This window comes from Sciurus carolinensis, chromosome 11 (genome assembly GCF_902686445.1).
Source record: "Sciurus carolinensis chromosome 11, mSciCar1.2, whole genome shotgun sequence".
Taxonomy (NCBI): domain Eukaryota; kingdom Metazoa; phylum Chordata; class Mammalia; order Rodentia; family Sciuridae; genus Sciurus; species Sciurus carolinensis.
In genome coordinates this window covers 5,873,648-5,898,169 of record NC_062223.1, presented here as the reverse complement: position 1 = coordinate 5,898,169, position 24,522 = coordinate 5,873,648, and the positions used below count along the sequence as shown (strand labels likewise).

Below are 24,522 nucleotides of genomic sequence, written 5' to 3'. Positions count from 1 at the left end.
CCTCTGGACCCAGGGACTCAGGTGACAGTGGGGATCAGCCGTGGCTCTGGAAGCCGTGGTTGGGGGTACCCCCAGCCAAATGAAGAACCCTGGGAGTGCTAGACATTCAACAGTCTCTTCCCGGGACCCTCAGGCTGTCTGAGTCACCCAAAGGCACGGAACTTACTCGAATCAGCAGGTGGTGGATGAGAAGTTGTGCGTGGTGAAATGGAAGGTGATTCACCGTGAGGGTGGGCTTAGACCAAGTGTGGGATCCCAAAGCAGCTCAGATCCCACAGGGAGAGCAAGGGCCATGCAAGAGCCTATCGGGGTCACGGCACCCATGTATGACACGTGGGACGTTCCAAGAGTCCAAGCAGCACACACGCACGGGACCTCACACAAGAGACTTACTGTCAGTAGCACACGGCCAACCAGGAGGGCAGCAGTGTGTCTGTCCTCACAGAGCAGTTTTATAGCTGCAATAGGAATTTCTATGCCTCTTAGGGGTTGCATCACGGGCTGGGGTAGGGTTGACCTCTACATTTTACGGGAAGCTAAGGGGCATTGCCCCAGGATGGAAACTTAGGAGCCCCACAGGTAAAACGGCAGATCTGATGCCAGTAAGGGGGAAAGTCACAGCGAGGCTGACATTCATCTCCACATTCGAGGTGTACGTGTCCCATAAAGTCACTGCACCTGCTGAACTGGCACAAATGCAATCTTGCTCCCCGAAGAAAGGCGGGTGATCTTGAAGCACAGCACATCGATAAGCCCAGCGATAGGGTTGGGGCGTAACTCCAGTAACCATGAGGTGGAGAGCTTGCCTAGAGCATGCACAGGCCCCAGGTTCACCCCCTGTCCTGCAAAAAGCAAAATGAAACAAAATTACCGCTGGATGTGGTAGCACCTTCCTGTAGTCCCAGTGACTAGAGAGGCTGAGGCGGGAGGATACCAAATTTTTCAACCAGCCTCAGCAACTTAGGGAGACCCTGCCTCAAAACTAAAAATTAAAAAAAAAAAAAAGGATTGGGGATGTTGCTCAGTGGTTGAGCACCCCTGAGATCAATCCCTGGTACCAATAAATAAATAAACAAAAAAATACAAAAATTAAATTGTATGTGATTTCAGTGTGTCTAGCAAGGCCCAAAGTTCATTAAAAAAAAAAAAAAAAAAAAAGGATTTTTTTTCTTTTTTTTTTTTGCGGTGCTGGGGATTGAACCCAGGGCCTTGTGTTTTTGAGGCAGGCACTCTACCAACTGAGCCACATCCCCAGCCCAAAACAATGGATAATTAATCTTATTGCACATGTTTCTGTTTGAAGACATCTTCACATATGTTGTGGATTTGTTGACGCTGAACTCACAGCCGACCCTGCTAATCCTCTGCCTGTGCGAAGCTTCCGCAGCGCCCGCGTTTCCTCTGTGAGACACAGCACGGCTTCCCCACACTGGGGAAGAGACAGCTCTTGACCTTGGTGCTTGGGGGCTGTTTTAAACAGTAGAATTAATAACACAGAGGGTGAAAACAGGAAAACTGCAAACACACGTCACCCTGAGCAGACCACAAAAGAATCACAGGTTTACAGGGAGGGATGAAACAAAAAAGCAGAGTGTCACCCTGCTCCATCTCAACTGGGAACCTGTCAGGGGACTCTGACCTTTTGCCACTCCGTGCATGTTAGAAAAAGTGCCATTGGTTTTGGAGTCAGAAGTGAATTTCAGCAAGTAGGTGAATTTGCAAATGCATAATCCAGAAATAATGAGAAGCAACCGCACTGGTGAAGCAACCATGAAATTGTATGTACCCAATAACATAGCTCCAAAATACAAAAGGCAAAAACTGACATTATTACTCGGTGAAATCCACAGACTAATAAGTAGGCAATTTTAATATACCTCAGATGCCAGAAAATCAAGCAGACATAAAAAAATGTTGCACATATATACACATAAGCTCACAGATCCCAGTTTCCCATCCACAGGTGATATACTTTCTAGATAAAGTGTATTGCAAACTTTGGAAAAATTACATCTAGAACAAAAAAAATTTTCAGTAAAATCCAAAGGATCTATATAGCATATAGTTCTGACCGGGCAAATAGATTAGATACAGCAAGAGGAGGTGGCCAGCATTCTGAAGTCAGAGAACACATTCTCTGTGGTCACTCGAAGGGGGTGTGAGAAGGGTCACAGAGTGTGATTGGCACAAAGGCCCCATGAGGGAGCCAGTGTTCCAGCTGGGGCCACTGGCCTCCATGTGCCCAGGCCCCACGTGGGGAGGGCAGGCATGGCTCCCCAGCAGTGGGGCAGCGCTTGGTAAGCAGTCTCCACTTTCTCATTCAGTGTGGTACTGGCAAACAGGATGACCCCATGTGAACCAGACGAGGACTGGTCTAATGACCTCTGCTGCCAATGCTGCCCACCTGGTGAGTCCCAAGACACCTTCCCGAGCCTTCTGACCTGGAGAAGGGTGGCCTTAAACCTTCAGTGGCGATGGAAGTGGAGACTGCCCTGGAGAACTGGAAAACCTGGCTGATGAGGGATGGGCAGACCTGCACTTGGCGGCCACTGCCTGCCCACCTGGGAAGGGGTTTCCCCTCTACCCCCTTTGTAAGACCTCCCCAGGTTAACAGAGACAGGCATGTGCTTGTCTGGAGGTGAAAGAGGTGCATGTTCTGCAAGATCTTGGAGGACAGAAGTGAGAGGTACAGGCCCAGGTTGGAGGCTCCCCACTACTCTCCTGTTGGAGGACCCCAGACATGGCTGAGGACTGGAGGCTCCTAGGAGGAGGTAGCCTAATCTCACTCTCCTGAGGATCACCCTGTGCTACTACGTGGGGGAACCAAGCAAAGTCAAGTCTGCATCTTATCACAGGCCCAACCAGAAGGAGGAGTCCAAAGAGAGGAGCTCGAGTGTGGGCACCTGGACCCCCGCCCACACCCACCTGCACACACCTACACAGGCACTCCTGCATGCACGATGCACTCACTGCAAACACACGTGCACACCGGTCAAATGCACACTTGAGCATGCACGGGCACATGCACACTCACATGCATCTGCACACCTGTCTGCACACACACACCTGCAACACCACCCATCACCAAGGAGTGAGACAGGGCTGGCCCAACCTGGCCTCTGTCGAGCTCGGGGTGTTATGGTTAAGAACAGACCAATCACCACTGAGAAGTCCAAATTTGAGAGTCTTTATTAAGTTGGCCAGCTGACTGTCTCACACAATGCCCCAAAAAAATGGCTATTGGGAGAACAGCCCCAACCACAGGATTGTAGGGGTTCTTATACCAAAAATCACATTAATCATAAGTGTCTGTTGCTATGATTCAAAATTACAAACTAACATCATGAGATCATCGACAGAGGGAGAAGTGCGTCAAAATGACCCTTACCTAGGTACAAACTAAAGAATGGTTGATAACATCCACACAATCACAGTTCACATGGTACATTGTTTAGGAGCAATAGGAATCAAAAGAGAGCAATTCTTACTACATAGGAGTTGCCATTGTATATTATTAAACATGTCACACCACGTAACTGATGATGGACACAGAGGCAGGGGTGTTCCCATGGGAGAAGCTTATTTCCTACATAACATGGAGTCTCAGAGCAAAGTGGAGTCCGTTTAGTCATTTCCCTTAGAGTCTGGCCTAGAACATTCTCATGGAGCCAGATCTGTCAGCCCATCACATTCCCCACTGGTTTTATGTACATAATCAAATCATCGATTCATTAATAGTGCGTAGGTGATTGTAGTGAGTGTGCAACCCTATTAGCTTAACAGACTGGATTCTATCTCTAACATATTTAAGTCCAAATCTATTTGTCTACCTAAAGTTTTGAAATTCTTATTTCCAGTAATCAGGGCAGTGGTTCCTACAGCTGTGGAGCCTGCTATACCTATTCCCACTTGGAGGGGAATTAGGACAGGGGCCTGTTTAGATCTTAGTCCCATATGTTCTCTCCCTCCCTCCCCATCATAAAAGTACACCTGGGGAATAATGTGAACAGTAATACAAAATTCATCCCATTTGGTAATCTCAAAAAGTTGAATGGTTAAGCATGGAGTTATTCCTGACAGTTCAAGCAAGAGAAAAAACATGTTTAACATTTTTTTCAGTCTTATCTTTAGATGGTGGTTGGGGTCTCTGAGGGCTGTCCATTTTTCTGTTGTCTTGACTCAGATGTGATGAGTCCATGTTGTGAGTAAGGTCCCTCCATTTTAGCTGGGCATTAGTCCTTTTTGGAACCATTTGATGTAGATGTAGTCTTCTGACTGAAATGGGTGTTGGAAATTAGTGGTCTCTTGGGGCTGGTTCTCTCATAAATTGAAACTGTTAGAGAGACTTAACAACAGGTTAGAACAGGAGCAGGTTCTTGGTAAAGGTGGAGGAAGGGCTCTGGAAGCATTAACATTTTAATCTCTCAGAGGTCATTTGCCTCCAACTTTCTGGACCAAAACTGGCCCTTATTTTTGTGATTTAACCTAATTTACCTATCTATATTGACTGTCTTTTTAAAATTTTTATTATAACCCCTCTAATTTTAGGGACTCTTTACTGCTGTAAGGAAAAAGGGCGATGACCGCTCTTGCTGCTTCGAGCTGAGAGGGGGCGATGTGGGGTGGGGCAAGCAGTAAAAAGTTCCTTTCTAGGGGTAAAAGTCTTGTTCTATGAAAGAAACAAAAAACCATGAGTACAAAATAATTAGCATCTGGAACATGTCAATGAATTTCATGAAGCTGATAGAAATCAATAATCTCTTACCAGGAAGTGGAAGAGCTGAGAGGTTGTTCCCATATAAAGGCCTAACAAAGCCTAACAAGGTTGGAGAGGATAAGGCCTCAATCATAAATTTTTAACACTGTCAAAGTTATCAGGAATATAAGCACAACATTTAGTTAAGTTACTTAATGTCACCTGATTTTTATAAAATATCTTTTTACCGGCATGATCTTTTTGTTTAGTAGAGATCCCTTTATTTTTGTTACTTAGGGTTAGAGAATCATACTAGCAAACATTGATTAAGTCTACCTGTACTGGAGGTTAGGATGATCTGTAGGCCTTAAACTGACCAAAAACTTATAACTCTAACAGTTTCTCTTGATAGTTACCAGGCATTTTTGTCTAAGAATATTTTTTACTACCTCTAGTTTTACTTAAAATGTCCAGGAATGACTGTGTTTTAGTTTTAACTGTTTTGCTAGGTGTTTAAGATCAAGCTGGTCAAATAGACTTTGTTCTTATCTGCTATTAAGAGTCAGCTGAGTTCCCACAGGGGTCACCCTTGGGGAACTTGAGAGCAGCTTCTTAGCTCCTTTAGTGCCATTCACCTGGTAGAGTCTCCTTGATGAGGTGTCTTCCTTTGGAAGCATTAGGGATGTCTCCCTTTCCCAAGGACCCTCCTCTACAGCAGGTGCACTGATTGGCCTTTCATCCTTCAGTGGTCTCATCAATCTCCCTGATTGGAAGGTTGTGTGGCCCAGAGTTGCAAAGCTCCTTAGAGAAGTTCTCTTGTTCCCTGGGTTCAGGTTGACTCTGAGGGCAAGAGCCAAATATTGATTCTCTTGACCCCTTTATTTTAATCTCAATCTTTCAGTTTTGATCTTAAACATTGAGCAAGTCAGTTTCACCAGTCATACAGTAAGAGTACTGGGTTTTAACTTTAATGTCTATGACTTTATAGTTATTTGACTGATTACCTCAAATTAATTTAGATTGTTCTTGAAGCAGTACCTCTGTAAAACATTAATCCGTCAACAGTTACAGAGTTTACAAGGAAAATACAAAATGGAATTAATAGTAAAAACATATTTAGTTGTGTAATAGCGATCTTAAATTTTGACTGAGCTATATATTATATCTCCTGTTTGAGATTACAGTAATTTTACTACAAAAAAACAATCTTTTGAATATAACTTTAAGTGAACCAAAGTCTGACTTATTTTGGAGCCAAAATAAGTAGTAGCCAAAATGTAGTAAGGTGGGAGCCAAACCTTATCTCAGGTAAGGCAGGGCTCTTCATAAATCTTAGGTAAGTGGTCTAGTTCTGAAGCCGATCTTTGTATTTTTTAAAAATATCATTTTATAAAGTTTACATATATTGTTTCCTAAGTCCATATGAATGTTAGTGAACACAGTATGATATTACACCTAAAACATGAATCAAAGAAAGCTGAGAGAGCTTTTAACTTTCCTTTTGTTTAGTAAAGTGGCAAAATGTTTTTCCTATTTCATGATATTAACTTTTAAACATATCAGGCTTTCATTATCTTTTAGAAATACATTTACATTTTTATCCCAGTGCAGAAGGTGACATAAGGTTCAGGTTCAGTTACAGAACACTAAATGATATAAATAAATCCCTAATGAAATTTCTTATTCTGATAAGTTTAAAATTGCCATTACAACTTTAGGTTGGAGAATACCAGCTCGATAAAATGTTCTTTTAAACCTTTTAAAGACTTGTATACCTGGAAGATATGAACACATTTAATACATGAAAAAGAGTAAAGAAAATTTAGACTTTGTAATGTAGTACAATACTCTAAAATAACAGTTGCTGTTTAACCAGAATTGTACAAACCCCCAATTTTTAAGACTAGCTGTTCTAGAGAATAAAACTTAACAGATACAATGTCAAGAGTAAATTAATGTTTTAAGAATTATTAGTTATTTCAGCATATAGACTGAACTTCTGTTTATATCAGTACATTAATATTTGACCTTAGGAAAAACCTTGAATAGTTTTAACTGTTGCGTTACTTACATATACACATAAACCTTTTAAAATTTGCTCTTAATTAACATTTTTAATCACTTAATTAGATACTCTTGTTGTTTACTTAGATGTATTACAGCCTTATTTTAGCACATAGACTTTTTTATCTAGAAACATTTTTATTAAATATATTTTTATATCTAAAACCTTATAATGTTTTAATGTTGATCCCCTTTTTAACATAAAGTAAATTTAAATCTTTTTTAATTTACCAATTTATGAAAACACCAAAAATGTTTTAAGTATGTTACCCTGTGAAATTTAAGGAGTTAAGAGTACTTGATGTTATATTTAACAGTTAGCATTTTAACTTTTTAAACCAATCAGATGTCCCTAACAAACACATCCATGATCAACTCCATATATGTTAAATCTAATTTAGTTATTTTTTTAAAAGCCAAGATATCAGAGAATTGTATTAAGCCATATCAGTCATTTCTTTCCTGTTGAAGAAAAACCTGGAAACAATGAATATTAGACATTTTATAAAATTAGCATTTTATTTATTTTTGACCACCTAGAAACAAAGCTGTTTTAGTAACTTGAAAGCCATATTTTTGTTTACCCATTTTAAAACCCTTTAAATTATGTAAATAAAAAATATTTGGTTCAATTTTTTAAATTTTAATTTATGAGCTCACATGTCAATTTTGGTACCAAATATATGTAGACATGACAATACACCAGTGTATACATACATGACATAAACAGAAGGACAAAGACCTTATAGCTTATTTTTTAAAACCCATTAGATTGAGAGTTAACCCTTGTAAACTGGCCTCTGAATGAAACACAGCATTAAGAAAACTTTATAATTGGATAAAATAGGTCTGATCAAAAATTAACCTAGGCACACCAGATCGAAATTATGAACTAAAAAAGATAGAATTCTAAAGTCTTTTTGGCCTCCATGCTGATGTGGTCCCTCTCATCAGAGATGAAGAGGAATTAAGAGAATATAGACAAAGATTATGCCTTATCCCTCCCTGAAGGAGTTTCCCAAAGAGACAGCAAGGGAGCTGCTTCCATTGGTCTCCTTGGGAGAGCCCCCTCAGGTTGGGGTCTTGTTCTAAACCGGTTTTCCTGGTCTCTTGGGTAGCAGCCATCAGAATTTTAGCCTGGCATCTTGGTGGACCAACTCTAATATAAGCTTCAGCGAACATGGCTAAAAACATTTTTAACCATTTTTTTTTTACCAAATTTGACTATCAAACATTTGATCAGGATGTTCAGGTTGCCCAAAGACATTTTGGTGGTCCCTTGAGGGGGCCATCTGACCTCGAAAGTTGGTCATTCTCTCTCACAGAATTTAGAGAGAGAAAAGACATTGCAGCGGGTTCCGTAGTCACTGGCTCTCTTCTGGAATTCCTGGAAATTAGTAACATGCACTGGAGGGGAGCACATGACTGACGTAAGCCTGAGACTGACCCAGGCTTACACTTAAGGGCAACAGAAAACAGAAAAGGACAAAAAAAACACAGAACAGATAAGATACCAAAGACACGGACAAGTGGCCACTCCAGATTCCAGACCAGAGGGACTGAGCAACGTCCTGCCAGTCCCAGACTCGGGAAGTAATGCTGCGTCCAGCCTTCCTCAGAGTCCCCAGATGCAGATCCGCCAGAAACAGACTTACCGGTCCCCGGGGGGTGCAGAAACAGGTGACTCTCTCGGAGAATTTAGTTCAGTCCTGGGTTGGGGCTCCACAGACCTGCAGCCTGGGGCTGAGGAACGTCCCTCAGAGGCCTTCCCCCAGGAGCAACGCTGTGGCCTCTCCCCTCCGCAGGAGTTTCCAGGTCAGGGGTGAGCGGTGGTTACCCACCAGGCAGCCAGGATCTCGCTGGGGCCTCCAAATGTTATGGGGCGCAACTTAAGAACGGACTGATCACCACTGAGAAGTCCAAATTTGAGAGTCTTTATTAAGTCGGCCGCTGACTGTCTCACACAATGTCCCCAAAAAATGGCTATTGGGAGAACAGCCTCGACCACAGGGTTGTAGAGGGTTCTTATACCAAAAATCACATTAATCATAAGTGTCTGTTGCTATGATTCAAAATTACAAAGTAACATCATGAGATCATCAACAGAGGGGGAAGTGAGTCAAACTGACCCTTACCTAGGTACAAACTAAAGAATGGTTGACTAACATCCACACAATCACTGTTCACATGGTACGTTGTTTAGGAGCAATAGGAATCAAAAGAGAGTAATTCTTTACTACATAGGAGTCGCCATTGTATATTATTAAACATGTCACACCACGTAACTGATGATGGGCACAGAGGCGGGGTGTTCCCATGGGAGAAGCTTATTTCCTACATAACATGGAGTCTCAGAGCAAAATGGAGTCTGTTTAGCCATTTCCCTTAGAGTCTGGCCTAGAACATTCTCATGGAGTCAGATCTGTCAGCCCATCACAGGGGTGCACAGATGCGTCTAGGTCAGTGCTCAGCCCACTTTCTCTACTAGTGCTGGGTGCGAGGGCTGGTTCAGTGTGGCCAGACATGTCCATTTCCACCCTCCCCACGCTTCTTCTGTTAAACCAGCACCCGGCAGTTAGGATGGGTGGGCTCCCGCAGCTCTGGGATGGCACAGCGTGCCAACTCAGGACCTTCTGCTTGCACGTGCTGCAGGACATGGGTCAGAGACCAGGGCCATGCCTGTCTGGCTTCCAGGACCACACATGTGTTAAGTTTAGCACAAAGACTGCAGCTGGGTATCAGTCCAGAAAGTTCCCAGGAGTTTGGAGGCCGAGGTGGGTACCGTGCAGGGGGTCTGGCCGCCATGGGTGTCGCCCTCTCCCCTCACACAGGCACCCATGTCAGCAAACCCTGCTGCCAGAGCCACAGTATTGGAGAGTGCACAGAGTGTGAGCCCGGAACCTTCACGGCCCACCTCAGCACAGCGCTCGCCTGCTCTCTGTGCTCTGTGCTGGGAGCGTGAGTACGTGAGCCGAGGCAAGGGACCCCAGCCAGGGCAAGCGTGTGCTGCGTGGCCCCTGATGTGCAGTGCCCCTCCCCTGGCCTAGAGGGGTCACACCAGAGGAAGTGGCTGCTCCACGGGAGGTGGAGCTGGCATGGTGTCCCTGGCACCCAGGCTGGCTCTGACAGGAAGAGTCGTTAGCTTTGTTTTTATCATCTGGGGGTCTGAGACTGGTTGTCTCCACTCAGCAAAGAATTGAAGAATGGGACGCAGAGAGAACTGGCAGGCAGTGGGTTCACTGCAAGAGCAAAAGCAACACAGCCAACTTTTCCGGAGGACAGTACTGACCAGCTCTCCCTAGGCCCTGCCTTCTTCCTCTTCCTCACCCCTCCTCTCCTCGCTCCTCTTATCATTGCCCACTGTCCCCACCCCCCGCCATGTGTCTGTTTCAGACCTTCTGTTGGGTCCCCTGCTTGCATCCACTAGTACAAAAGTGTCCCTGATTGGGTCCCTGCTGTCATTCAGCTAGGAAGCTGGCCTTACTGGGGACAGTCCGGGTGCTCTTACCGTCTGGACCTGGCCCTGCCTTCCTCCTTGGCCGACCCTCCCTGGCTGCCCGTGCAGTTCTAACCCCTCCCTCAATCACGAGGACTTGCGCATAGCTGAAGAATCAATCTGCAAACTATTAGGATGAGCATCCAACAAAATGCTCTCTACACGATTAATACATGAAAATTCATCCAAGTTACTACAAGCCAGCAACAACATGTTCTTCCAACCATGTAATTTAAAATTATGTACATTAGCATTCACCCCTCCTGCCCAAGTACTGATACCCCTGTGAGCCACAGCCTGCACACTGAAGTCTACACAAGAGCAGCGAAACAGCAAGAGAACAGAGCATCGAGGACGTGAGAGCAGCAAAAGAGAATATGTTATAAAGCCTCACGCCACAAGGACAGGATTGATTAAATGCCATTACTCTTGCTTCAGTGTTGAGCTTACTTCGTTGTAGCATCTGTCTGTCTGTCAGGATCAAAAGATACCTGTGGGGGGCCTAGCCTGTGAAGTCGCTGCTGTGTTCGCGGGGCAGAGTCGCCATCCACCCCAGACTGGACAGAGATGCAGGGACATTGGGCCCTGCAGCGCCAGGTGGCAGAGACGTCAAGAAGAAGCCTGGGCAGACCCGGGTCAGCAGGAGAGTCGCTCCTCATACAAGTGTCTTTTTTATCTGCAGCATTTGTTATGTTTTGGTACATAAAAGTTTTCCTCAGCTTAGTGAAGGAGAAAGAGTGAACACGAAGGTTGCCAGAGAGATGGATGAAGCCGAGGCTCCAGGAGAAGCTTCATCCAAATGTAAAGACGCTTCTTATGTCTTTATGAGAACTTATGAGTGCTCGTAGCTATTTTGCTACATAGATTTTCTTGCAAACATTTGCTATTCCAGGTTCTATGTTTCTCAGTGCACTCTCAGGGTTTCTTTATCCCGTCCCGCTCGCCTTATTTCTTGTTTGTCTAGTTCTGGACTTGGTGCCTCATTCTGCTATGTACTCTCCTCTTTAGTCAGAAGAGAAAGCAGAAAATGGTCGCAGCAGGCTGAACGTCACAGAGAACATCTCACTTACTATATAATATTTTTGAGAATAATGTCATTTCCGCCTAATTGGTTTACTAATATTACATCTCCTCTGATAAATGTGCCATTGAAAGGTTTTCTATTGCCACTTTTTTGGGTGTCGCACCTCCCCCTTTTGTAGCAATTAAAATAGGAACAACACTGTACCGGCTTACAATGGCAGGGGAAGCTGTTCCCGGAACTCAGAATTTACTCTGATGTTTTTGGCTATTCTATTCTGCCAGCCATCTTCCAAAAAAAACAAACAAAACAAAACAAAAAAAAAAAACTGAAGCAAAAATTTGAGTGAGAAATCATCTGGGCTTGATTTTGCTATCAACATCATCTCAGGATTAGCACGTGCGTCCTTTCACGTTTTTGAATCACTTCTTCGGTAATTGAAACAAGGAATTCCTGAAATAATATTTCCCTTCAGACATAAAATAATGCATATAAGTACCAAGGTGGAAGCGGAAAGTAAAAATGGAAATTGATATACTATGAAAAGTACTGTCATCAAGAGGCTTCAACTATTGTACCCAGGGTAGCTATGGATAGATACTAGAACAACGGCAAGTGGGAATTCTTAGTACAACTGGTTCATTCTAGTTAATGTTTTTCTTTCATGTCTAATTACTAAAATAGATAACGGTGCAATCCTTGGTAATATTAGCCTTCTTTCAGAGTTTAAACTGAACAATTAAAGTCTCAAAGGGATTTGCTTTTTCTCTTTTTGCCTTTGATGTGATGAATTCGTTTGGAGGCTACATCCTCATAGAAAACTGAGTATGGCAAGGATATCAAGTTGATTTTTTTTTTTTTTTTTTGATTTGTTTTTGTTGATTTTCTTTTTATTTCTCTTATAGACTTTTATCATGAACTAGTCTGGTAATTTAAATTCTGGCCAGTCTATTTTCATCCTTTGTTCTACCTTTTACAATGTTTGCACCCTCATATAAGAGATGAGAATTTCATGAGAACTGTCATATTGATGTTGATAATTTATATTCAGATAATATTTCATTACAATGTCTCTTTAATATCTCAAAAGGGGCTCTAAAAACAAAAACTTGAAGCTCATAGTTTTTAGACACTGGAATAATTATTTTATATTTTGAGACAAAGGCAGCATGGCACTAGTGGTTAAATGTGGTTTATTTGTTCCAGGGACTGTAAAATTGGCCTCATTTATTTATTAGTCTGGTCATGTAGGAATCATTATGTCATTTTCCTTTTTATGCATGATATACCTACGAGAATGCCTTGCTTTCTTATGGGTGGCTTTTTTGTTTGGGACTGCTTTTGGTGAATGCTGTTTCCCAGTTGAGAGTTTTTAACTTTTCCAACTCCCAACAGTAAAACAAAACCACTTTTGGCTGCTTGACTAGTAGTAATGCCCTTGGTTCCTTGCATCCAGGACACTGCCGTTCTAAAGTACTCCATTAGCGTTAGCTTCATCCCAAGACCGGCATCAGATTGAGAAGGGCTTTAGTTGTGTGAAAAATCCTTGTACATTTTCACTGTGAGAAGATCATCCCCAAAATCTGTTTCTACTACATGATGTGGACTGATTCATTTTTTTATATCACAGTATTAACAAATGGATTACAAATACAAAGAAAATACATTGGTTAATTAGTAGTCTTAGATCCCTTGGTCTTTTGTGCAAAATCATTTATTGTTACTGCTAGCAATGTTTTCTTTCTTGTTGACCAGTCTGAATGATAGAGCTTTTTGTTACTTTTACAAATGAATTTAAAACATAGCTTTTGGGACAAAGTTCACTAGATATTACCATATAAAATGTAATTGAGCAAATTTTTATCAGACTTTTAAAAATAAAAGAGCTTGGATTCAGAAAAGAAAAGAAAAAAAAAGATACATGTGCTTGCCAGTTCACTAAAAGACATCCAAATGCGAAGCTAAACTAGGGAGGGCAGAGCGTATCTATGATATGCAAGATCCACACAAAGTCTGCGTCCAGAACTTGCAAAGGATGCCCACGTGCCAATCAGAAGAAGGCCCAGAGAGCTGGGTGCAGCTCGCTGGTAGAGCACCTACCCTGCCTGCATGTGGCCCTGGGCGTGACCCCCAACACCTGCAAAAACAAAAGAAAACTGCAGCCACCTTGGGCCAGGCCCCGGCTCAAAATAAAAAGCAGAAAGGCCTGGGACGTGGCTCAGCAGGAGAACAGCCCTGGGCTTGATTGGCAGAACCAAAACCAAAAACAAAACCAACCCACCAACCCGGCTGCCAGCAGGGTCTCTGTGGGCGCCCAGCTGGCAGGCAGGAGTCTGGCTTCACCCCTCCTTGGTCCGGTGTCAGAAGACAGCGAGGGCAGCCTCCAGGACGATCCCGCAGGGTGGCTCCGCCGGACAGAGGCCCACCGTGGCTGACCCTTGGTCTCCCTCTTCCACAGACCAGAAGGTGACCAAGTGCTCCCCAGCGGCGACCGGCGAGGCCACTGCAAGCAGGGCAGCCTCTACTGCCCAGCGACTCCGCGGCCGCCTGGCACGCTCCCCGGTGCGCCGAGAACAGCGCGTCGCCCGTGGGTCTCCACCGGCCCCGCGGCTTGGCTGGGGGTCACTGAAGCCCCCTGGCGTCCGCTTCCCCGCCTGCCCATAGAGATGAAGGCTCCCGGCGTTTCCTCCTGGCGGCCGCCTGGAATCCATGCCCCTTCTCTCGTTCACTGGGCAAGCGGTGGCTCCTGGCCGCCCCCCTGCGGCGGAAGGCAGCACTGCAGCAGTGGCCACAGTGACCGCAGGGTAAGGCCAGCTCCTGAGGCTCAGAGGGCCACGGAGCCACTGAGACCCAGGGGTCAGCGACAGTCACTCCGAAGAGTGAGGGAGAGGGGAACCAGACAGTTCAGGGGTGGGGGGCAGTGCCATTCCCCTGGGTCAGAATCCTGAAGCCACGGTCACAGTGACCACAGACCAGTGACCAGAAACAACAGAACGTGTTCCTTCACAGTTCTGGAGACCAGAGGTCTGAAATCAAGGGCATCAACAGGGACTGCTCCCTCTGAGGGCCCTAGGGGACCCCTTCCTCACCTCTTCTGGCTTCTGGTTGTGGCTGGCAGCCCTTGACATTCCCTGGTATGCAGACATGTCACTCTGATCCCCGCCTCCCTCTCCACATGGTCTTCTCAGCCGTGTGTGTGTGTGTCCAAGTCCCTCCTCTTAGGACACCAGTCACTGGATTAGGGCCCACCCTAATGCATTTTAACCTCATCTCAGTTTAATTATGTTTGCAGGGACCCTATTTCCAAATAAGGGGAAATTCTGAGTTTCATGCATGTATGAATAGGAGGAGAACATTTTGGGGATTTATCAATAGTGATAAAGACTTTTACAAAATAGCTTGCATTTGTGAAGTGTATTGTAGACTTTCAAACACAACTCAGAACATGTTGAACTGTTGGCTCATGCACCTGACATGTTCAAAGTAAGAACCATCTTCAGGTCTGGTTTGATCAAGGCTCTGACTTCTTTGGACTCACTTACCTTTCCCCTAATCGAGACTGGCTTCATCTCTGGTCTGAACTCCTTCTTGGTAGAGGGATCATAGATCCTGTCCTTAGAGCCAAATATTTTTTATCCACAAGCAGAAAGAGAAAGGCTTGTCCCCCAAATATCACAGACAAATCCTAAACTCCACTCTCATTACCCCAGTCAGTGCCAGATTGGAATGGCATGGAGGAGCACACTGTGGCAGAGGGCTGATTTCACCTACCCTGCCCTGTGGGTGTTGGTGAAGATGCGGTGGGCAGAGCCTGGCAGGGAGAAGTGACCACCTGGATGTCCTTCAGGTGTCCTACGGGCAGAGCTGTTTTTGGGCCAGGCAATGGCACAGCAAACACCGAACAAACCCAGACACAGGTAAGGCGGGGCCCCGGCTCCAGCTCCGCCTTCGGCTCTGGCTCTTAGGCACAGCCAAGCCAGCCTTTTCTGGGAGGGTAAATAATGGAGGCTGTGGGAGCCACATCGTCTCTCTGGTGCCTGCTCAACTCTAGCCCTGTAGCAATAGCAGCCAGAGACAAGGAAACCCAAAGGACTTGGCTGTGTGCCAATAAAACTTTATTTATAAATGCTGCCAGGTGTGGTGGCACATGACTAATCTCAGCAATCTGGGAGGTTGAGGCGGGAAGATTGCAAGTTTGCCAGGCAACTTAGGCTCTGTCTCAAAGTTGAGCTTAAGAAGGGCTGGAAATATGGTCAGTGGTACAGAAGAGAAAGGAACCTTTACTGACAGAAGCAGATCGTGGGGCAGATTTGGCCAGTGGGCTGTGGTCATAAACCCGGTCTCAGTGAGGTGGCAGCATCCCGGGGCCTGGCTGCAGCTTCCCGGCCTGCGCCCGCGGCAAGCTCTGCCTGTCTGTGCCCTGGTCAGCTCCACTTTTATGGCAGGTCCCGATGTGAGGGGCCCTGTGCTCCTTGTCTTCCTGAAATACTGCCTGTGCTGCTCTGGGGCTGAGGCATGTCAGGTGGCATCTCAGGATCAGCCTACCTACTCTCACTCGCATGGTTTTGGTTAGTTAACAGTCGAACATTGAAACACACACAAGCCGGAAGGGGCCAAACTGAGAAGGAAGAAAAGCCTTCGAGTTGAGTCACGGTGCTGCGTGGAGGATTGACTCCGCCAACCTTCTGCCACTCGAGCCCTGTGGGTGGAGAGGACCTGGAACCTGGCTTAGGTGGCCTGTCCCTCCTCCTTGTACCTGTGTCTCCACAGCTCAGCCTGTGCTGCGATTCTAGAAGGTGGGAAGCCAGGACTTCTGGGGACCTGAGCAGACATTTCCCCAGGGTGGGCCTTGCCCTGTCCCTTGACCACGGTGGCCAGGCTCTGGCCTGTTGGGACCAGCACGTCCTCTCCCAACTCCTAGACCCCAGGCTTTGCTCCCTGCTGGCCCAGGACCACTCACAGCCTCCTGTGCCACCCTGGTGAGACCGACCTCTGCTGCTCCAAGGGCCTGAGTGAGACCCCACTGAAGCTGAGCGGGGAACCTGGACAGCTGGAGATGGGGAGCACCCCCTCCGACAGGGACCACAGAGCTCAGCTCTGCCTCGGCTCTCTGCTCTGCCTTTCTCCAGGGACCCCACGCTGGCATTGGTTCCTCCTTGTTCCCATGGTGTCTGTGGTCATCGTCATTGTGGTCACCTGCTGTGGTACAAAAGGTAAGTTGGAGCTGGGTTGATCCCTGCTCAGTAGCTGGGAGTGGGGTTCTGCTTTCTCCTGCAGAGGCAGCCCGTGAGCATGGGCCTGGAGCCTCCTGTGACAGCTTCTCCCTCAAGGTCCGTCCGTGGTGGCAGGGAGCACCCTGCGGGGAGGCGGTGCTCCAGTCAGAGAGCAGGGCCTGGGAGAGGGGGCGCCTGTGTTCCCAAGTGTCCTGCTGAGTGCGGCCAGGCTCTGTGCTGGGTTGGGGACGTCCCCTGCCCCTCGCAGAACTGGTGGTTCCAGGTCACCTAAATCCATCACCTGTCTCTTTCTTTGTTTCAGGAGAGTCACATGGACCGTGCCCTGTAAGTGTCTTGTCGGCATGTGGGCACATCCCCTGGAGTCCCCTGGCGCCCTGGGGTCCTGCCCGGTGCTGAGCACTCAGGCCTTGACGGTAGTGACTTCCCGCAGGCCCCAGAGTGGGTGTGAGCTGCAGGCTTCCCACCGCCAGGCCAGGCTGGCAGAACTGAAATCCGGGGTGTAGACCACGAGTGCAGCCCAGGCACCAGGGGGCAGAGGGCGTGGTGGCATGTGGCCAGGCCGCCAAGCAAGTGACCACAAACAGGGGTCCCAGCACCAGGCACCCACCGTCTGGCTGATCTGGAGGCCACATCAAGGCAAGGGCAGGACAGGTTCCTTCAGAGGCTCCGTGGGCTGCACCCCTGCCTCCGGCTCCCTGGGGTGCTCCCGGCTGTGGCAGCTGGGTGCCCAGGCCTACCTCTGTCTTCGCGTGGCCTCCTCCCTGTCTCTCTCCGAGTCTCTCCTCGTACGGACACCAGTCATTGAATTGGGTCCCAACCTACCCCAGGGTGTCCTCATCTTAACTTGATCCCACCTACAAAGACCTATTTCCAAATAAGGTCACAGGCACAGGTACCAGGCATGTCTTTGGGGGCCACAGTTTCCCCTGTGAGGCTTGTCTTGGGGTCTCCCTGGGAGCCGGCAGCCCAGCTGGGACCTGTCCCCAGGCGGTATTCACCTCTGGAGCGGCGCGGCCTGGCCTTTCCTCCTCCGGATGTGGTCTGGGCAGGCCAGTCACCACTCGGGGTGACTGTCCTCGAGTCACCTCACAGCAGCAAGCCCAGTGAGGCTGTGCTGCCATGGATGCTGGAGGCCTCCGCAGACTTCGAGCTGGTGCTCGGAGCTTCTTGGGGGACTCTGGCTCCTCCTCCCGGGAAGACCAGTGGCAGCGTTGGCAGGTGTGGTCCCTGTCCTCCAGTGAGGCAGGAACAGCAGGCACAGCGAGAGTTGGGCAGGGCCCGGCCCAGCCTCCCTGCTGACTGAGGTGGCCCAGAGCCTCCGCAACCAGGCAGCAGAGTAGCAGTGAAGGTTCCACTTTCCAGAACATTCCAGAAATGTCCACACTTTTCCTTCTTGGTTTTTTCTTTTTTCAGCCATCGATCTAAGTTCTTTTCACATGGGGTTCCCAAGAGTAAATGGAAGATGTTCTTGAGGTTTATTGGACTTGAGAGGGTGGCGTGGAGATGGGCAGGTGCGGAAGTCCAGGAGAGGCAGCGGAGCAGGATGGGCAGCACTGCTCAGTGGAGAATCACGCTGGCTTCCACAAGGAGGAGGCCCTGTCTTCACAGACTCCTGTGAGACCCTGAGCCTCTGAAACGCCTTGGGGCGCCTCTCGTCAGAGCTGAATTTGTTCCCGCTGGGACGCAGAGGCTCAACAGCATCGTCTTCCCCGGTACCCGACCCGTCAGAACCTTCATGGGCCCCACAGGGGCTGCGTACCTCTGGATGCATTCTCTGTGGGGCCTGTGGGGGTCAGTTCTGCGTGCAAACCAGAGTCTGCCCCACGGTTGCCACCCTGCCCTGCCGGCTGCCCTGGCTGACTGGCGGCCTGTGTGCCGTGGGACTGGTTTGTGGTCCTCAAAGCCTCTTCCCAGAGGCCGAGGCTGGGTAGATCGTCATCCTTCTGCCCTGTGACGTCCACGTGGCCTGAGATGGGACGTGTGCAGGTATCACAGTACGTGTGAGGAAGTCCACAGCAAGGGCCACTCACCCGCTCTGGGGGCCTCGTGCGTGGCGCCTGTCTGAACCAGTCGCACAGCAGAACCAGCGTTTCCAGGCCACCCCTGGGGTCTTCCAGCTGAGGAAAAGGCTGGGCATGAGGTAGGACAGCAGAAAGGACTGGCAGAAAGGAGACCACAGGGAAGGGCAGGAGGCCGGGAACTGAGAACCCCAAGCCCCACACCCTTTCTCCCAAGCCCGTTTTTCTCCAGACACAAATTCTTCTTCTTTCTTTTCTTTAAAAATTACTTTACTTATTCATTTGGTAATGAATTGAACCCAGTGTCTCACACCTGCCAGGCAGGTGCTGGGCCACTGAGCCCCCACCCAGCCCCACAAATTCTTTTTCTTATCTTCCCCACCCCTGCCCCCCAGCACCGGGACTGAACCCAGGGGCCTTAACACTGAGCCAACCCCAGCCCTTTTTACTTCATTTTCAGACAGGGTGGGGCTAACCTGCCAGGCTGGCCTCAAGCTTCCCACCCCCTGCCTCCACCTCCCGAGTCATTGGGATGACAGGCATGACCACTGTGCCTCCATTTTGAGGAGGTCACCCTGCAGCAGCTGCTGCAGGCACCAGTGAACATGGCCACACTCTCCCAGCAAGCACCTACCACGTGGCCTAGAGTGTACCTAGCGAAGCTTATGAAACAGACACAGAGAAGATTGTACCAGGGGTTCAAGATGGAGATGCAGAAGGAAGCCCACTCCCCTCCCTGTGGGCCTGCTGGCTCATGTGGCCAGGCCAGGGACAGGGCGGGAAAATGAACAGGCAGTGCTAATATACTCAGGGACGAAGCCTGGGAAGGTCGTCATTGTGGGCGATGGATTGTGCGAGACTTGTGGCGGGCTGGCTCCCTGCCCTTTTTGTTAGCACTGGGGATTGAACCTAGAGATGCTTAACCTCTCAGCCACATCCTCAGTCCTTTTTTATATTTTTTTTATTTAGAGATGGGGGTCTCCCTGAGTTGCTTAGGGCCTCACTAAATTGCTGAGGCTGGCCTCGAACTCGTGGTCCTCCCGCCTCAGCCTCCAGAGCCACTGGGATAACAGGTGTGCCCTACCATGCCTGGCTCTAGGGACGCTCTTGAGATCCAGACTCCCAGCAGGGATCAGCATAAGCTGGGCTCCAGGGCTATGTTGCTCTGATCTCTCCAGAGTAGACACCACCCAACAAAGCCCCTGAGGCCTGCTTAGCCTGCGCTGCAGTCAGGGAACCCTGCTCAGGGAACTCTGCAGCTGCCCACCCTGGCGTGCACCCATTCGGTCTGACTGGACAGAGCTCCAATGGACAGTGCTCCCCCTGTCCTCCCTCCACCAGCCTCAGGCTTTGGTCACTCCAGCTGGCAGCTCAGGGGGCCAACAGTGGCCCCCAGTCCTGCCCTCTTGGTTCGCAGGCCAGGAAGAAGTGCAAAGAAAGTCAGGCACCGCCCAGTGCGCACAGCGTTTTCATTTCCATTTTTCATTTCTTTTCTCCTTTTTTCTTACTGTGCTGATTGGTTCATGGATATACATACACATTTGTCAATTTTTTTCTCATCTTTGACACTTTTTACAATTGTTCTTTTTCTTTGCCTTGTTGTTTGAGGGCTAGGGGTTTTTGTTTATTTTGTTGGTGTTTGTTTCTCTTTTCCTCCTTTTTTCCCCCTCTTACAACCATTGCTTGCTGCATCTCTTCTGTATTCTCTGTTCAGATTTGGAACACTGTGAATTCTCTTCCACCTTCCTATCACTTTTCTTTCTCTTAATTAAATGTGTTTTTACCAACGTTTAGAACTATTTGGTTTATGGAACTCCTGCCCCACCATCACATTGTGGCCATTATTAGTACCGCGGATGGCGTAGGTGACACCTGCTGTTTACTTTAATGCCAGATAGGGATGACAGTTATTTATGGTTTCTGCTGTTGGGAATCGCTGACCCCACCGTTCCTGTTTTTGTGGTGACGGTGTAGATGTCCCAGTAGGAGCAGGGCATTTATTTTAATGATGCACATTGTTAGCTTCTGTTGTTGCTCTTGGTTGTTCTCCCCTTGCTGTGAGGTGCTGGCGTCAGCGGGGACACCACAGGCTCACAGAGTAGAGACTCTGCCGCTGAGGTAGCCTTACCAAGGGGAGCACACCTCGCTCCACACAAACTAACCACACTCAAACTTCAGCAGGACTTAATACAAAGATGAGAAGAAACAAAACCCCAAGCCAATGGCCAGACTCCACGTCGGCAGGCTGGGTGGGGGAGGCCCTCGGGTCCCCCATGGTCATCCACTCCTGCAACAAAACAGATCAACACCAAGCTATGGGTATCTCACCTACAAGGGGTTGCAACCTACATCACCCTCTTACCGTCTAGGGTGCCGGGTCCGTGGTCTCTGCTCAGCACAGAATCGGAGAGCAGGACACAGAATGGCAAGCCAGCTGCTGGTCTACGGCCAAAGCCCCGAGTCAGACCTCTCCAGGGAGAAGGGCCCAGAGCTGGAGTCCAATGGGGAGCCTGGCCTGTTCTTTCCATGGTCTGGGATTTGCTCCTCTCCTTGTCTCCTCCCTGTCCACGCTCCTCACTACTATCCATCAGTGCCCTTCTGTCCACACATCTGTTTTAGTTTTTCTATTGGGTCCCTGCTTAGGGTCACGACTACATAAGTGTCTGTGTGGCCGGGTCCCCCCTGGAGTCCACGGGCACCTTTGTCATCAGGAAGCTGACCTCATCAGGAGCCCTCTTGTGCTCCTTTGGTCTGGCCCTGCCTGACCTCCTTGCTGGCCATCTTGCCCTGGCTGCCCAGGCCCTTCTATATCTACCTCAACCCCAACACCCCTTTGAATACACAGAGTTGTTAAGTGAAAAAGATCAATCACAGAGCATGTACCCCCACACCATGCTGTATACAACACAACTGCCAGACCTACAAAAGGACCCCATTCTTTAGAGACCTACAAGGAAAGTGGAATCCTCAGGCTCTGACACAATATACACTGTATCAAAATACACTAATTGTCACCGAAGTACTTGCAGGGAAACTGCACTGCAAAACCCTTTTGGAAATATATTGAAAAACTCACAACAACCTGAAACACCAGAACTCTGTGGCAGAAGATGGCTGTGCCTTAAAAGGGCCCACACATAAGAGTGGAAGAGAAATCCATCACAAGAGATGTATAAAACCCAATAGAGGAATATAAGAAATATTAAAAAATAGGTAACATGCCACCTCCTGAAGTTCATGATTCACCAGGAACTAATCCCAAAGATATTGAAGTGGATGAAATATCAGATAAAGAATTTAAAATGATCAGTGATTTCTCAGAGAACAAAGAAAAGTAACTGGATGAATTAAGGAATTCAGCATAGGATACAAATGAGAATTTCAATAAAGAGATAGAGATATTGAAAAAGAACCAAACCAATCTTGGAAATGAAAGACTTAGAAGTCAAATAAAATGTTCAGTTGAAAGTCTTTCTAATAGAGGAGACCATGCTGAAGACAGAATCTCAGAGCTGGATGACAAAGTGGACAACCTTAAACATTCAGACAACTTTAAAGACCTGACCAGAATGTACAAGCGCTCTGGGACAATCGTAAGAGACCAGATATGAATATCACCGGAGTAGAACAAAGTTGGAAGATGCAAGTTAATGGAGGGATAACCTCTGCAGGGAAATGATAACAAAATTTTCCAAGTTTTGAGAATGAGATGGACAGCAGGCTGTGACAACAGACAAGATCAAAAAAAGAACCTTTTGATGACACATTTTAATTACAATGCCTAATAAACAGAACGAGGATAGAATTTTAAAAGCATCAAGGGAAAAATGTCAGGTCGCATTCAAAGGCAAGTCAATCAGAATTACTTCTGATTTCTCAGCACAAATGCTTGGAATGATGTGTTCCAAGTTCTGAAAGAAAATAACTGCTAACCAAAATAGTTAAATCCAGCAAAGGTAGACTTCAAATTTAGGAAGTTAAAAACCTTCCAAGATGAGCAGGCACTAAAAGAATTCATGACAACTAAGTCAAGACTACAGAAAATATTTAAAGAAATGCTACACACAGGAGTGTCCGGAGCCGGCAGGCCACGCCCCCGCCTCGCCACATGTTGAGCTAAGATGGCGCCTGCCAGATGCTGGCGGGGTGTGCCTCTCCTGCACACGTACCTGTTAGACAATACCAGGTGTATCAGACTAGATTGCGTGGTGCTTCATGACTGGCCAAGTACACTTCCTTGTTTGAGCTCTGGCGCGCAGACTAGTCTTGCCTTCACACGCTTTCCCCTGATTGGCTTTTGTAGTTTATATTAACTGGTTTATTCCCCTTATAAACAAGACTTGATCAGGCTTTTGTCTTGTCTCCATTTCTTGTGTCTCTTGTCTCTCCCAATCCCCGCTCCCCCCTCCAGGTTCCCATTGCAGTCTTGCGGGTTGGGACACAGAAGGAATGAAAAACAAACCCCAGAGCTCACAAATGGACAAATCTCATTTGAAGTGTAGCTCAGTAAATGAGAAATGGAATTAAGTGAAACAGTAGAAATAAATCAAAATGTCAGGAATTAATAAACCTCTCTAATAATATTGAATGTTATTCAGTGATCTCAAATGACAGAATGGATTTAAAAACAAGACCCAACTATATGTTGTTTGCAGGAGACTCACCTTACAAGCAAAGACAACCACAGGCTGGAAGTGAAAGAATAGAAACTGATAAGCTTGCAAATGGTGCCCCTAAACAAGCAAAAGTAGCTACTCTCAGATCCAACAACACAAACTTGAAGCCAAAATTCATCAAAAGAGACAAAGAACTTCATTTCATACTGGAAAAGGGGACAGTCCAACAAGAGGATATAACAATAGTAAATATTTATACCCCAAATGTTTACACATCTAATTACATAAAACAGACACTACTCAAACACTCATATAGATCCCAGTACAATAATCCTGCTTGATTTTAAAATACCTCTCACCAATAGATAGGTCATCCAGACATAAACTCAGCAAATATTTTTCAGATCTAAAAAATATTATAAATTGGGCTGGGGATATAGCTCAGTTGGTAGAGTGCTTGCCTCGCAAGCATAAGGCCCTGGGTTCAATCCCCAGCACCGCAAAAAAAAAAAAAAAAAAAATTATAAATCACATGAACTTAACAGACATATATAGAATATTTCTTTCAATGAGGCCCAAATTCACTTTCTTCTCAGCTGCTTATGGAACCTTTTCCAAAATAGACCATATTTTCAGTCACAAAGTAACTTATCAAATTTTAAAAATCAGTATAATTCCATGCATCTTATCTGAACATAATGGAATCAAATTAGAAATCAACACCAAAGGGGAAAAAACCTACAGAAATTATATAAACACATGGTACTGAACTTATGAAAGATGAATGTGTGATAGAAGAAATCATGAGAGAAATTTAACAATTCTTAGAATCAAACTAGAATAGTAATACCACATACCAAAACTTCTGGAACACTAAACAATGGTTCTAAGAGGAAAGTTTGTAGATATGAATGCCTACGTAAAATCAGAAAGATCCCAAATGAATGACCAAATTATGCATCTCTAAGTCCATGAAAAAGAAGACCAAACCAATTCCAAAAACCAATAGAAGAAAGGAAATAATTAAGATCAGAGCTGAAATCAGTGAAATAGAGAATAAAAAAACAATATAAAGGGTTGATGAAATGAAGAGTTGGTTCTTTGAAAAGATAAGATAGATAAGCCCCTAGCCAAACTAACTAAAAGAAAAAGAGAGCAGACTCAAATCAATGAGATGAAAAAGGAGAAATCACTACAGATGTCACAGAAATCCAAAGGATCATCAGAGACTATTTTAAAAATTTATACTCCAAAAAATTGGAAAATCTAAAAGAAGTGGAAACATTTTTAGACAATATGACCTGCCAAAATTGAATCAAGAAGACATCGAAAACCTAAGCAGTCCAATAACTAATAATGAGATAAAAGCAGTAATAA

The 24,522-nt window shown here is 46.6% G+C and overlaps 1 pseudogene; it reads left to right on the top strand.

Moving 5' to 3' along the window:
• The first annotated feature begins 9,563 nt into the window (after window positions 1–9,563).
• LOC124958417 (transmembrane protein 41B-like) lies at window positions 9,564–14,074 on the top strand (annotated as a pseudogene).
• The last annotated feature ends 10,448 nt before the right edge of the window (window positions 14,075–24,522 follow it).